The sequence below is a fragment of the Aythya ferina genome, assembly GCF_964211825.1.
Source record: "Aythya ferina genome assembly, chromosome: 3".
NCBI lineage: Eukaryota > Metazoa > Chordata > Aves > Anseriformes > Anatidae > Aythya > Aythya ferina.
This window is the reverse complement of record NC_140298.1, coordinates 9,470,708-9,484,577: the sequence shown is the minus strand read 5'-3', so window position 1 is coordinate 9,484,577 and position 13,870 is coordinate 9,470,708.

The window sequence follows — 13,870 nt, the reverse complement described above, 5'->3', positions numbered from 1 at the left end:
GCTCTGTGTTGTACTAGGAGGTGCTGAGTGTCATTCTTGCTTCTCCTCCTTTTCAGTCCTGCTGCTCCAGATCATTCAAAGCACTTAGCCACAGGGTGTAAACTTTTGGGCAGACCTGTGTGGTGCCAGGAGTTGGACTCGATGATCCTTATGGGTCCCGTCCAACTTGGGATAATTTATGGTTCTGTGATTCAATGCTCATGCTCAAAACTTTTCTTTCACGGAGTGCAACCTGAATCTTAAAACAACAACAAATCAAAGCCGAAAAAGGCCTCCCAGCTCTACGTTTTCTTTATTGCCTATTTAACAGCCTGTTGGAGAAAGACCTTTGTCAGTAGGATGCTTGCGTGGTCTTCTAACATTTGGGTTACCGTCAAGGCTGCCAGTGGGAAGAAGCAGCCTGTCTGGCTCTGGTTGGGATCGCTCAGAAGCCCTGGGTTTGAAGACGCCAGCTAAGGGTGAGCTGCGTGGTGGGGCCTTGGTCCTTCGCAAGTCTCCACACACCGCAGGTTGCAGGGCGGAAGCTCTGCGGAGCTGTACAACCCCTGGAGGTGCCATGGGGCGAGAAGCTGAGGCAGAAGCTGCGTGTCGCTGTTGAGTACTGGGGAGGAAGAAGGAGATTGGCCTTATTACTACTGCGAGGCGCTGCGCCAGGCCGCCCGGCGCCCATTGGGTGCCCCAGCTCCATGCCGCCTAGCAACAAGCGCCAGCGGCCTCGCCATTGGCTGCGCCCTGAGGCGCCGAGGCAGGCGGCCAATGGGGCGGCGCCCGGCTGTGTCACAGGGCGGGCTGGGTGCCGCGGTGCTGGGGGTTCTGGGGCAGCGGCCCAACGGCCATGGCCGCACGCAGGCGAGGCGCGGCCGGCGGGGGCTGCCTGTGGGCATGAGGAGAGCTCCTGGGTGCAGCTGGTGGTGGTCCCTTCACTCTGCCAGGAGCAGTTGTTGGTCACGAAGCCAGTCGTGGTTTCTTCAGCACGGCCCTGAGGAGCTGTGCATCGTCCAACCTTTGGGCTTCTCGCCGCCATGTTTTCCCTGAGGAGAGCTTCATCATACAACTATCGGTATGGTTTTCACCTTGTTGCCCCGTGTTATAAGTTGCCCCCTTAATTAACTTTCATAGAGATTTTGTTTAACCAATGAGGCTACCCTGGTCCCCACTCCAGCTCCTCCCAGGATTATTCGGGTGGCCAAAGCTAGAGCCGTGAATGGTTCCCGTCTTTCCAGATGATGACTTGCCACTGTGTCTGGGTGTACATATAATCCTCAGGGTGGTATAGAATCCTTGGTATAATTATCACCTGTGTACAAAAATCACGAGACGCATTAAAGAGTTTCAGTGATAGACAAGGAGTTTCGCCCACTGACGAACAAACCCACCTAGCGTTGTTGGCTGGGATGAACCACTCGGCTGATTGTTTTCCATTCTCCATGGTATTACATAGGTGACCCTTCCCACTAGGAACCGTGCCCACACACCTACCACCTCCAGTGCCTTGTGTTAGTGTTACCCTTATGTCTTTTCCCCAACTGCAATGTAGAGGGCTGTTCTTGTTTGTGCGGGTGGGCTCCCCAGGATTCCCGATAGCATCATAATATGAAGGCCTTCTACTAAAGCATAATCAACAGTGTTTTGTTACATTTGGGTTTGTTTTGTTTAATAATTGGTAGCTGGCATTCATAACCCCCCCCCCCATATGTTATTCTCAGCTATGTTATCATTCTCGGCTTTACCTGAGCTCGTAGGGCTGCCGAGGGTTGGCACTGTAGTATTTTCCGCAGGCTGGATTCCCTGGACACTTTCTGACAATACCTCATTTGGTCCTACTGCCTATCAGCATCCTCCTTCTTTATTAGTGTGAGTCCTCCCCTATCTGTTCCGTGTTCGTAAAATCTGACATTTTTCCTAGTACCCAGCTAGTATCGTCCAAGTTTGTCATATTTATGTATAAAACCTTGCAAATTTCTTTATTTCCGTGGAAGGTTCCTGTATACCCTATACCGTGCCCTTGCCACCTGTAACGGGGATCCACTTGTCAGTTACAACCTTGCGGCCCATATCCCACTTGTAAGAATTTATTGCGACCAGCCCCGAGTGTCCAGTCCGTAGCAATGGTTTCACACCCCCAGTATGCACAATAATACGCGTTCAGGTAATTACAGTACCCCTTTCCCGGGTTAGAACTTGGGCAGAAATAAAACCCTGATCGGTTAAAGCATGGCTGCACTGACACCAGGTCACATAATGTGATGCGGAAACTGGGAGCACCCGCTGTCGTTGTTTGCTGGATGACGAATTGATCCTTCCATCTGATCAAGCTCCGTTTAAAAGGCTGGTGGGGATGCGCAGACCCATAGCTGACCAAAACGATGCTACTGACTCCCATGTATCGTAGGAGGTCGTTGGAGCCCATCTAAATTGTCGGCCCCTCAGTCCCCCACCATTTTCACTTCTCTGCCTCGCTTGTCAGTTCGGTTGCAGCGAACTACAAGGTATCGGTTCTTCTTGGCAGCAGCAGTGTTCTTCAGGGGAACCTACTAGGGAGCCTTCGAAACAGGGCCTCCTCCCCTTCCCACGATACACAGATAATATACCAGACTTCTCGAGTCCGTCTTAGTGTCAGCTTCAAGTCGTCAGGGCCTGGAGCTGCCTCCCATTTACCTTCCCGGACTGGTCCTTTCACACGGCTGGCATGCGTCCATCCTTTCTGCGCAGTTCAAATAGCCGTTTCTGTGGTAAGCAAAACAACAGAGGGGCCTTCCCCGTCGTGGTGTTAAAGAAGTCTCTTTCCAAGTCTTAATTAGAATTGAGGGTGATCAAGTGGCAATTCCAAGTCATAGGGCATACCATACAGCATTTCAAAAGGAGAAATTCCTATATCAGTTCTGGGCTGCGTCCATGTGTTTAACAGTGCAAGGGGTAAGCATTTTACCCAAGAAGCCTTAGTTTCCAGCACAAGTTTTGTTAGTTGTTTCTTAATTTCACCATTCATTCGCTCTACCTTTCCAGAAGAGGAGGGGTGCCAGGGGCTGTGAAAATCCCACTCAATCTCTAAGGCCTGCTTTAATCCTTGCAGTAAAGCTTTACACCCATTCAGTCACGTGGTCAATTAGGACAAACGAGTAACTCAGTAAAGTCTACCTGTATACTTTGGAAAGGTCAAAGCCCTGGCTCCCGTCCCCCTCTAGATAGGTTACAGAAGACCTTTTTCTTTACCCTTTGACATATAGTAGTACATCCTCTGCATGCGTGCTTCCCTAAAGTATATATTGCTACACAGACATGCTTTCTTAGAACAACATCACACATTGCTTGCACCTCCCAATGACTCTTCTGATGTAAAACAGTTAATATTTGCCTCATTATCACTTTGTTCAGCATTTCTCTCTCATCAGGGAGTATCGATTTTCCTTAAAATGATCCACATATTTGTAACATTAATACCTCCTTGGGAGGTTGTAATTGCTCCAAAATCTTTTTTGGAATTTACCCAAATAGATAGGTGGCCCTGTAAGCCCCTGAGGTAAAATTGTCCACCTATATTGTTGCTTCCACCCCCATTTCAGGGTCTTTCCAGTCAGAGGTGAATATACATGCATGTTTGCTCTCAGGGCCTGAGAGCACTCCATTAATAACACTGTTATTCCAGTCTAACAATTTACTAGTTGAATGCCCAATTTAATCATCACATCCCTTCCCAACAAGTTAGTCTCTGCCTTGGATACATACAATAATTGCCCAGTGATCAGCTTGGTATCCCCCCAAAGTGGCACTGTTATCCCAGTCCCTTCTACCCCCATCACATTTAGGGTTTCATTAGTTAATTTAATCCCTGATACTTTACAAGTCAGTAATGACTTAGCTGCCCCAGTGTATTGGGTTCGATGGCAAGGTTCGGGGGGTGTGAGGGGTGTGGGGGTGGGAAACTGCAGTGGCAGCCCCCGTGAAAAAAAAACAACAGAAACCTCCCCGTGGCAGATAAGGGACAATTTCATCTGGCCCTAAAGGGGCCCTCTGCTGCCCAGAGCCAAGCCATAGCAACACAGTCCGTGCCTCTGTGAGAGCACATCCATGAAAACAAACAAACAAAGAAACAAACAAAAACCTGCTGCTCAACAGCAGTTGGGAGAGCGAGAAACCCCCCCGCAGACACCAAAGTCAGTGCAGAAGGAGGGGGAGGAGGCGCTCCAGGCGCTGGAGCCGAAGCCCCCCTGCGGCCGCTGGAGAGGCCCCTGGTGGAGCAGGCTGTTCCCCCCTCCCCGATGCTTGGGAACCTGAACAAACACCACAGCAAATATGCAAATATAACAAAACTTCTACACTTAGATAACGCCTACATCACCTTTCCCTGCTCATTCAACTTCGAATACCTTTAACACTTTCAACAAACCTTTTAACACTTCCTTTATCTTGCTCTAGCCTTTACTTTTCTAATGCCAACATCAAAAGCGCAGTCAGGGGCCAAATTAATTCCGTACCTTTTCCCTCCAAGATGCTGAAAAAACATCAATATACAACATTTCATCCTGTTTTCCTTCTTTCCACAAAAACAACATTGACTGTAATATGGTGTTATAATTAGTAGTTCCAACTAGGGGCCACTCCGCTTCATCCCCTAGAGGATTCTGCGTTGTCCAACCTTTGGGATCCTCCTCACCATGTTTTCCCTGAGGACAGCTTCATCGCAGAACCATTGGTATTGTTTTCATCTTGTTTCCCCTGAGAAGTGCTTCATCTTCTAACATTTGGTGTTTCTTTTCTCGTTGCAGGCCCTGAGGATTGCTTCAGTGTGCAGCTTCTGGTGTTTTCTTCGTTATGACCCTGAGGATTCTGAATTATCCAACCTTTAGGATCCTCCTCACCATGTTTTCCCTGAGGACAGCTTCATCGCAGAACCATTGGTATTGTTTTCATCTTGTTGCCCCTGAGAAGTGCTTCATCTTCTAACATTTCGTGTTTTCTTTCTCATTCCAGGCCCTTAGGATTGCTTGGGCCACTTCTTGGGGTTCTCCTCACCATGTTTTCTCTGAGGACAGCCTCATCGCAGAACCATTGGTACAGTTTTCATGTTGTTGCTCCTGAGAAGTGCTTCATCTTCCAAGATTTGGTGTTTTTTTCTTCTTGCAGGCCCTGAGGATTGATACAGCGTGCTGCTTCTGGTGTTTTCTTCGCTGCAACCCTAAGGATTCTGCATTGTCCAACCTTTGGGATCCTCCTCACCATGTTTTCCCTGAGGACAGCTTCATCGCAGAACCATTGGTATTGTTTTCATCTTGTTGCCCCTGAGAAGTGCTTCATCTTCTAACATTTGGTGTTTTCTTTCTCATTCCAGGTTCTGAGGATTGCTTCGGCCAGTTCTTGGGGTTCTTCTCACCATGATTTTTCTGAGGACAGCTTCATCGCAGAACCGTTGGTATTGTTTTCATCTTGTGGCCCCTGAGAAGTGCTTCATCTTCTAACATTTGGTGTTTTCTTTCTCATTCCAGGCCCTGAGGATTGCTTCGGACAGTTCTTGGGGTTCTCCTCACCATGTTTTCTCTGAGGACAGCGTCATCGCAAAACCATTGGTATTGTTTTCATCTTGTTGCCCCTGAGAAGTGCTTCATCTTCTAACATTTGGCGTATCTTTTCTCGTTCCAGGCCCTGAGGATTGCTTCGTCCAGTTCTTGGGGTTCTCCTCACCATGATTTCTGCAAGGACAGCTTCATTGTAGAGCCATTGGTACTGTTTTCATCTTGTTGCCCCTGAGAAGTGCTTCATCTTCCAATATTTGGTGTTTTTTCTCATTCCAGGCCCTGTGGAGTGCTTCATTGTGCAGGTTTTGGGGTTTTCTTCAGCACGTTTCCCATGAGGTAAGCCTCTTTATTCAGCTTTTGGTGTTGCTGCACTGCAGTCTCAGATTTTTGATTTATTGAGCAGCTTTGTTTTTTTCTTCAGTGCGACTTGAGGAGCGCTTCTGCATTGTCCAACTTTTTGGGTTCACCGCACCACGTTTTCCCTGAGGACAGCTTCATCGCAGAACTGTTGGTATAGTTTTCATCTTGTTGCTCCTGAGAAGTGCTTCATCTTGTAACATTTGGTGTTTTTTTCTCTTTCCAGGCCCTGAGGATTGCTTCAGCGTGCAGCTTCTGGTGTTTTCTTCTCTGTGACCCTGAGGATTCTGCATTGTCCAAGCTTTGGGATCCTCCTCACCATGTTTTCCCTGAGGACAGCTTCATCGCAGAACCATTGGTATTGTTTTCATCTTGTTTCCCCTTAGAAGTGCTTCATCTTCTAACATATGGTGTTTTCTTTTTAATTCCAGGCCCTTAGGATTGCTTCGGCCACTTCTTGGGGTTCTCCTCACCATGATTTCTGCGAGGACAGCTTCATTGTAGAGCCATTGGTACTGTTTTCATCTTGTTGCCCCTGAGAAGTGCTTCATCTTCTAACATTTGGTGTTTTCTTTCTAATTCCAGGCCCTTAGGATTGCTTCGGCCACTTCTTGGGGTTCTCCTCACCATGATTTCTGCGAGGACAGCTTCATTGTAGAGCCATTGGTACTGTTTTCATCTTGTTGCCCCTGAGAAGTGCTTCATCTTCTAACATTTGGTGTTTTTTTTCTTATTCCAGGCCCTTAGGATTGCTTCGTTCCGTTCTTGGGGTTCTCCTCACCATGTTTTTCCTGAGGACAGCTTCATCGCAGAACTGTTGGTATAGTTTTCATCTTGTTGCTCCTGAGAAGTGCTTCATCTTGTAACATTTGGTGTTTTTTTCTTATTCCAGGCCCTGAGGATTGCTTCAGTGTGCAGGTTCTGGTGTTTTCTTCGCTGCGACCCTGAGGATTCTGCATTGTCCAACCTTTGGGATCCTCCTCACCATGATTTCGCTGAGGACAGCTTCATCGCAGAACCATTGGTATTGTTTTCATCTTGTTGCCCCTGAGACGTGCTTCATCTTCTAACATTTGGCGTTTCTTTTCTCGTTCCAGGCCCTTAGGATTTCTTCGGCCACATCTTGGGATTCTCCTCACCACGATTTCTGCAAGGACAGCTTCATCGTAGAACCATTGGTGCTGTTTTCATCTTGTTGCCCCTGAGAAGTCCTTCATCTTCCAACATTTGGTGTTTTCTTTCTCATTCCAGGCCCTGAGGATTGCTTTGTCCAGTTCTTGTGGTTCTCCTCACCATGTTTTCTCTGAGGACAGCCTCATCGCAGAGCCATTGGTATCGTTTTCATCTTGTTCCCCTGAGAGGTGCTTCATCTTCCAACATTTGGTTATTTTGTTCTCGTTGCAGGTCCTGAGGATTTCTTCAGCGTGAAGCTTCTGGTGTTTTCTTCACTGCGACCCTGAGGATTCTGCATTGTCCAACCTTTGGGATCCTCCTCAGCATGTTTTCTCTGAGGACAGCTTCATCCTACAAGTCTTGTTATTGTTTTCACCTTGTTGTCCCTGAGAAGTGCTTCATCTTCTAATATTTGGTGTTTTCTTTCTCGTTGCAGGCCCTTAGGAGTGCTTCATCATGCAGGTTTTGGGGCTCGCTTCACTGTGTCCCATGAGGAATTCGGCATCGTCCAGGTGCTGGAGTTCTGCAAACCAGGACTCCCCTGAGGAGAGCTTTGTTGTGTAGCTTTTTGTGTGTTTCTTCTCCTTGTTGCAGCTGAGGAGTTCTACATCGTGTATCTTTTACTGTTTTCTTCACTGCGGCCCTGAGGAATTCTGCATCGTCCAATTCTTGGGTAATCCTCACCATGTTTTCCCTGAGGAGAGCTTCATCGCAGAACCATTGGTATTGTTTTCATCTTGTTGTCCCTGAGAAGTGCTTCATCTTCCAAAATTTGTTGCATTCTTTCTCATTCCAGGCCCTGAGGACTGCTTCGGCCACTTCTTGGAGTTCTCCTCACCATGATTTCCATGAGGACAGCTTCATTGCAGAACTATTGGTAATGTCTTCACCTTTTTGCCCCTGAGACGTGCATCATCTTCTAACATTTGGCGTTTCTTTTATCGTTTCAGGTCCTGAGGATTGCTTTGTCCAGTTCTTGGGGTTCTCCTCACCATGTTCTCCTTGAGAAGAGCTTCATCGCAGAAGTGTTGGTATTGTTTTCATCTTGTTGCTCCTGAGAAATTCTTCATCTTCTAACATTTGGTGTTTTTGTTCTCGTTGCAGGCCCTGAGGATTGCTTCAGCGTGCAGCTTCTGGTGTTTTCTTCGCTGCGACCCTGAGGATTCTGCATTGTCCAACCTTTGGGATCCTCCTCACCAGGTTTTCTCTGAGGACAGCTTCATCGCAGAACGATTGGTAGTGTTTTCATCTTGTTGCTCCTGAGAAGTGCTTCATCTTGTAACATTTGGATTTTCTTTTCTCGTTCCAGGTCCTGAGGATTGCTTCGTCCAGTTCTTGGGGTTCTGCTCTCCATGTTTTCTCTGAGGAGAGCCTCATCCAGAACCATTGGTACTGTTTTCATCTTGTTGCCCCTGAGAAGTGCTTCATCTTTTAATATTTGGTGTTTTTTCTCATTCCAGGCCCTGAGGAGTGCTTCATTGTGCAGGTTTTGAGGTTTTCTTCAGTACGTTTCCCATGAGGTGAGCCTGTTTATTCAGCTTTTGGTGTTGCTGCACTGCAGTCTGAGATTAGTGATTTATTTAGCAGCTTTGTTTTTTTCTTCACTGCGACTTGAGGAGCGCTTCTGCATTGTCCAACTTTTTGGGTTCACCACACCACGTTTTCCCTGAGGACAGCTTCATCGCAGAACCATTGGTATTGTTTTCATCTTGTTGCCCCTGAGAAGTGCTTCATCTTCTAACATTTGGTGTTTTCTTTCTCATTCCAGGCCCTGAGGATTGTTTCGGCCACTTCTTGTGGTTCTCCTCACCGTGATTTCTCTGAGGACAGCTTCATCGTAGAACCATTGGTACTGTTTTCATCTTGTTGCCCCTGAGAAGTGCTTCATCTTCTTACATTTGGCGTTTCTTTTCTCGTTCCAGGCCCTGAGGATTGCTTCAGTGTGCAGCTTCTGGTGTTTTCTTCGCTGTGACCCTGAGGATTCTGCATTGTCCAACCTTTGGGATCCTCCTCACCATGTTTTCTCTGAGGACAGCTTCATCGCAGAACGATTGGTATTGATTTCATCTTGTTGTCCCTGAGACGTGCTTCATCTTTTAACATTTGGTGTTTCTTTTCTCGTTGTAGGCCCTCAGGATTAATACAGCGTGCAGCTTCTGGTGTTTTCTTCGCTGCGACCCTGAGGATTCTGCATTGTCCAATCTTTGGCATCTTCCTCACCATGATTTCTCTGTGGACAGCTGCATCGCAGAACCATTGGTATTGTTTTCATCTTGTTGCCCCTGAGAAGTGCTTCATCTTCTAACATTTGGTGTTTTCTTTCTCATTCCAGGCCCTGAGGATTGATTCGGCCGCTTCTTCGGGTTGTCCTCACCATGTTTTCTCTGAGGACAGCCTCATCGCAGAACCATTGGTACTGTTTTCATCTTGTTGCCCCTGAGAGGTGCTTCATCTTCCAACATTTGGTGTTTCTTTTCTCGTTGAAGGCCCTCAGGATTAATACAGCGTGCAGCTTCTGGTGTTTTCTTCACTGCGACCCTGAGGATTCTGTATTGTCCAATCTTTGGGATCGTCCTCATCATGTTTTCTCTGAGGACAGCCTCATCGCAGAACCATTGGTATTGTTTTCATCTTGTTGTCCCTGAGAAGTGCTTCATCTTCCAACATTTGGTGTTTTTGTTCTCGTTGCAGGCCCTGAGGATTGCTATGGCCACTTCTTGGGGTTCTTCTCAGCATGATTTCTCTGAGGACAGCTTCATTGCAGAACCATTGGTATTGTTTTCATCTTGTTGTCCCTGAGAAGTGCTTCATCTTCTAACATTTGGCGTTTCTTTTCTCGTTCCAGGCCCTGAGGATTGCTTCGGCCACTTCTTGGTATTCTCCTCACCATGATTTCTGCAAGGACAGCTTCATCGCAGAACCATTGGTACTATTTTCATCTTGTTGCCCCTGAGAAGTTCTTCATCTTCTAACATTTGGTGTTTTTTTCTCGTTGCACGCCCTCAGGATTGATACAGCATGCAGCTTCTGGTGTTTTCTTCGCTGCGACCCTGATGATTCTGCATTGTCCAATCTTTGGGAACTTCCTCAACATGATTTCTCTGAAGACAGCCTCATCGCAGAACCATTGGTATTGTTTTCATCTTGTTTCCCCTGACAAGTGCTTCATCTTCTAACATTTGGCGTTTCTTTTCTCGTTCCAGGCCCTGAGGATTGCTTCGTCCAGTTCTTGGGGTTCTCCTCACCATGATTTCTCTGAGGACAGCCTCATCGTAGAACCATTGGTACAGTTTTCGTGTTGTATCCCCTGAGAAGTGCTTCATCTTCTAATATTTGGTGTTTTTTCTAAATTCCAGGCCCTGAGGACTGCGTCACTGTGCAGGTTTTGGGGTTTTCTTCAGCACGTTTCCCATGAGGTGAGCCTCTTTATTCAGCTTTTGGTGTTGCTGCACTGCAGTCTCAGATTAGTGATTTATTGAGCAGCTTTGTTTTTTTCTTCACTGCGACTTGAGGAGCGCATCTGCATTGTCAAATTTTTTGGGTACACCAGGCAACGTTTTCTCTGAGGACATCTTCATCGCAGAACCATTGGTATTGTTTTCATCTTGTTGCCCCTAAGACATGCTTCGTCTTCTAACATTTGGCGTTTCTTTTCTCGTTCCAGTTCCTGAGGATTGCTTCGTCCAGTTCTTGGGGTTCTCCTCACCATGTTTTCTCTGAGTACAGCCTCATCGCAGAACCTTTGGTACAGCTTTAGTGTTGCTGCCCCTGAGAAGTGCTTCATCTTCCAACATTTGGTGTTTTTGTTCTCGTTGCAGGCCCTGAGGATTGCTTCAGCGTGCAGCTTCTGGTGTTTTCTTCGCTGCGACCCTTAGGATTCTGCATTGTCCAACCTTTGGGATCCTCCTCATCATGTTTTCCCTGAGGACAGCTTCATCGCAGAACCATTGGTATTGTTTTCATCTTTGCCCCTGAGAAGTGCTTCATCTTCCAATATTGTGTGTTTTTTCTCATTCCAGGCCCTGAGGACTGCTTCGGCCACTTCTTGTGGTTCTTCTCAGCATGATTTCTCTGAGGACAGCTTCATCGCAGAACCATTGGTAATGTCTTCACCTTTTTGCCCCTGAGACGTGCATCATCTTCTAACATTTGGCGTTTCTTTTCTCGTTGCAGGCCCTTAGGATTGCTTCGTCCAGTTCTTGGGGTTCTCCTCACCATGATTTCTCGAGGACAGCTTCATCGTAGAACCATTGGTACTGTTTTCATCTTGTTGCCCCTGAGAAGTTCTTCATCATCCAACATTTTGTGTTTCTTTTCTTGTTGCAGGCCCTGAGGATTAATACAGCGTGCATCTTCTGGTGTTTTCTTCGCTGCGACCCTGAGGATTCTGCATTGTCCAACCTTTGGGATCCTCCTCAGCGTGTTTTCCCTGAGGAGAGCTTCATCGTACAACTCTTGGTATTGTTTTCACCTTGTTGTCCCTGAGAAGTTCTTCATCTTCTAATATTTGGCATTTTCTTTCTCATTCCAGGCCCTGAGGATTTCTTCGGCCACTTCTTGGTGTTCTCCTCACCATGATTTCTGCGAGGACAGCTTCATCGTAGAACCATTGGTACTGTTTTCATCTTGTTGCCCCTGAGAAGTGCTTCATCTTCTAACATTTGGCGTTTCTTTTCTCGTTCCAGGCCCTTAGGATTGCTTTGTCCAGTTCTTGGGGTTCTCCTCAGCATGATTTCCCTGAGGACAGCCTCATCGCAGAACCATTGGTACAGTTTTCGTGTTGTTGCCCCTGAGAAGGGCTACATCTTCTAACATTTGGTGTTTATTTTCTCGTTGGAGGCCCTCAGGATTAATACAGCGTGCAGCTTCTGGTGTTTTCTTCGCTGCGACCCTGAGGATTCTGCATTGTCCAACCTTTGGGATCCTCCTCAGCATGTTTTCTCTGAGGAGAGCTTCATCGTACAACTCTTGATATTGTTTTCACCTTGTTGTCCTTGAGAAGTGATTCATCTTCTAATATTTGGTGTTTTCTTTCTCCTTGCAGGCACTCAGGAGTGCTTCATCATGCAGGTTTTGGGGCTCGCTTCACTGTGTCCCATGAGGAATTCGTCATCGTCCAGGTGCTGGGGTTCTGTAACCCTGGACTCCCCTGAGGAGAGCTCTATTGTGTAGCTTTTTGTTTGTTTCTTCTCCTTGTTGCACATAGGAGTTCTACATCGTGCATCTTTTAGTGTTTTCTTCACTGCGGCCCTGCGGATTTCTGCATCGTCCAGTTCTTGGGGTTCTCCTCACCATGATTTCCCTGAGGACAGCTTCATCGCAGAACCATTGGTAATGTCTTCACCTGTTTTGCCCTGAGACGTGCTTCATCTTCTAACATTTGGCGTTTCTTTTCTCGTTCCAGGTCCTGAGGATTGCTTCGTCTAGTTCTTGTGGTTCTCCTCACCATGATTTCTGCTAGGACAGCTTCATCGTAGAACCATTGGTACAGTTTTCATTTTTCTGCCCCTGGGAAATGCTTCGTCTTCCAATATTTAGTGTTTTTTCTCATTCCAGGCCCTGAAGAGTGCTTCATTGTTCAGGTTTTGGGGTTTTCTTCAGCACGTTTCCCATGAGGTGAGCCTCTTTCTTCAGCTCTTGGTGTTGCTGCACTGCAGTCTCAAATTAGTGATTTATTGATCCGCTTTGTTTTTTTCTTCACTGCATCTTGAGTAGCGCTTCTGCATTGTCCAACTTTTTGGGTTCACCACACCACGTTTTCCCTGAGGACAGCTTCATCGCAGAACTGTTGGTATTGTTTTCATCTTGTTGCTCCTGAGAAGTTCTTCATCTTCTAACATTTGGTGTTTTCTTTCTCATTCCAGGCCCTGAGGATTGCTTTGGCCACTTCTTGGGGTTCTCATCAGCATGTTTTCTCATAGGACAGCTTCATCGCAGAACCATTGGTATTGTTTTCATCTTGTTGTCCCTGAGAAGTGCTTCATCTTCTAACATTTGGCGTTTCTTTTCTCGTTCCAGGCCCTGAGGATTGCTTCAGCCAATTCTTGGGATTCTCCTCACCATGATTTCTGCAAGGACAGCTTCATCGCAGAACCATTGGTACTGTTTTCATCTTGTTGCCCCTGAGAAGTGCTTCATCTTCCAATATTTGGGGTTTTATCTCATTCGAGACCCTGAGGAGTGCTTCATTGTGCAGCTTTTGGGGTTTTCTTTAGCACTTTTCCCATGAGGTGAGCCTCTTTGTTCAGCTTTTGGTGTTGCTGCACTGCAGTCTCAGATTAGTGATTTATTGAGCAGCTTTGTTTTTTTCTTCACTGCGACTTGAGGAGCGCTTCTGCATTGTCAAATTTTTTGGGTACACCAGACAATGTTTTCCCTGAGGACAGCTTCATCGCAGAACCATAGGTATTGTTTTTATCTTGTTGCTCCTGAGAAGTGCTTCATCTTCTAACATTTGGTTTTTCTTTTCTCGTTGCAGGCCCTGAGGATTGCTTACGCGTGCAGCTTCTGGTGTTTTCTTCGCTGCTACCCTGAGGATTCTGCATTGTCCAACCTTTGGGATCCTCCTCAGCATGTTTTCCCTGAGGAGAGCTTCATTGTAAAACTCTTGGTATTGTTTTCACCTTGTTGTCCCTGAGAAGTTCTTCATCTTCTAATATTTGGTGTTTCTTTCTCGTTGCAGGCCCTGAGGATTGCTTCAGCCACTTCTTGGAGTTTTCCTCTACATGATTTCTCTGAGGATAACTTCATCGCAGAACCATTGGTAATGTCTTCACCTTTTTGCCCCTGAGATGTGCATCATCTTCTAACATTTGGCGTTTCTTTTC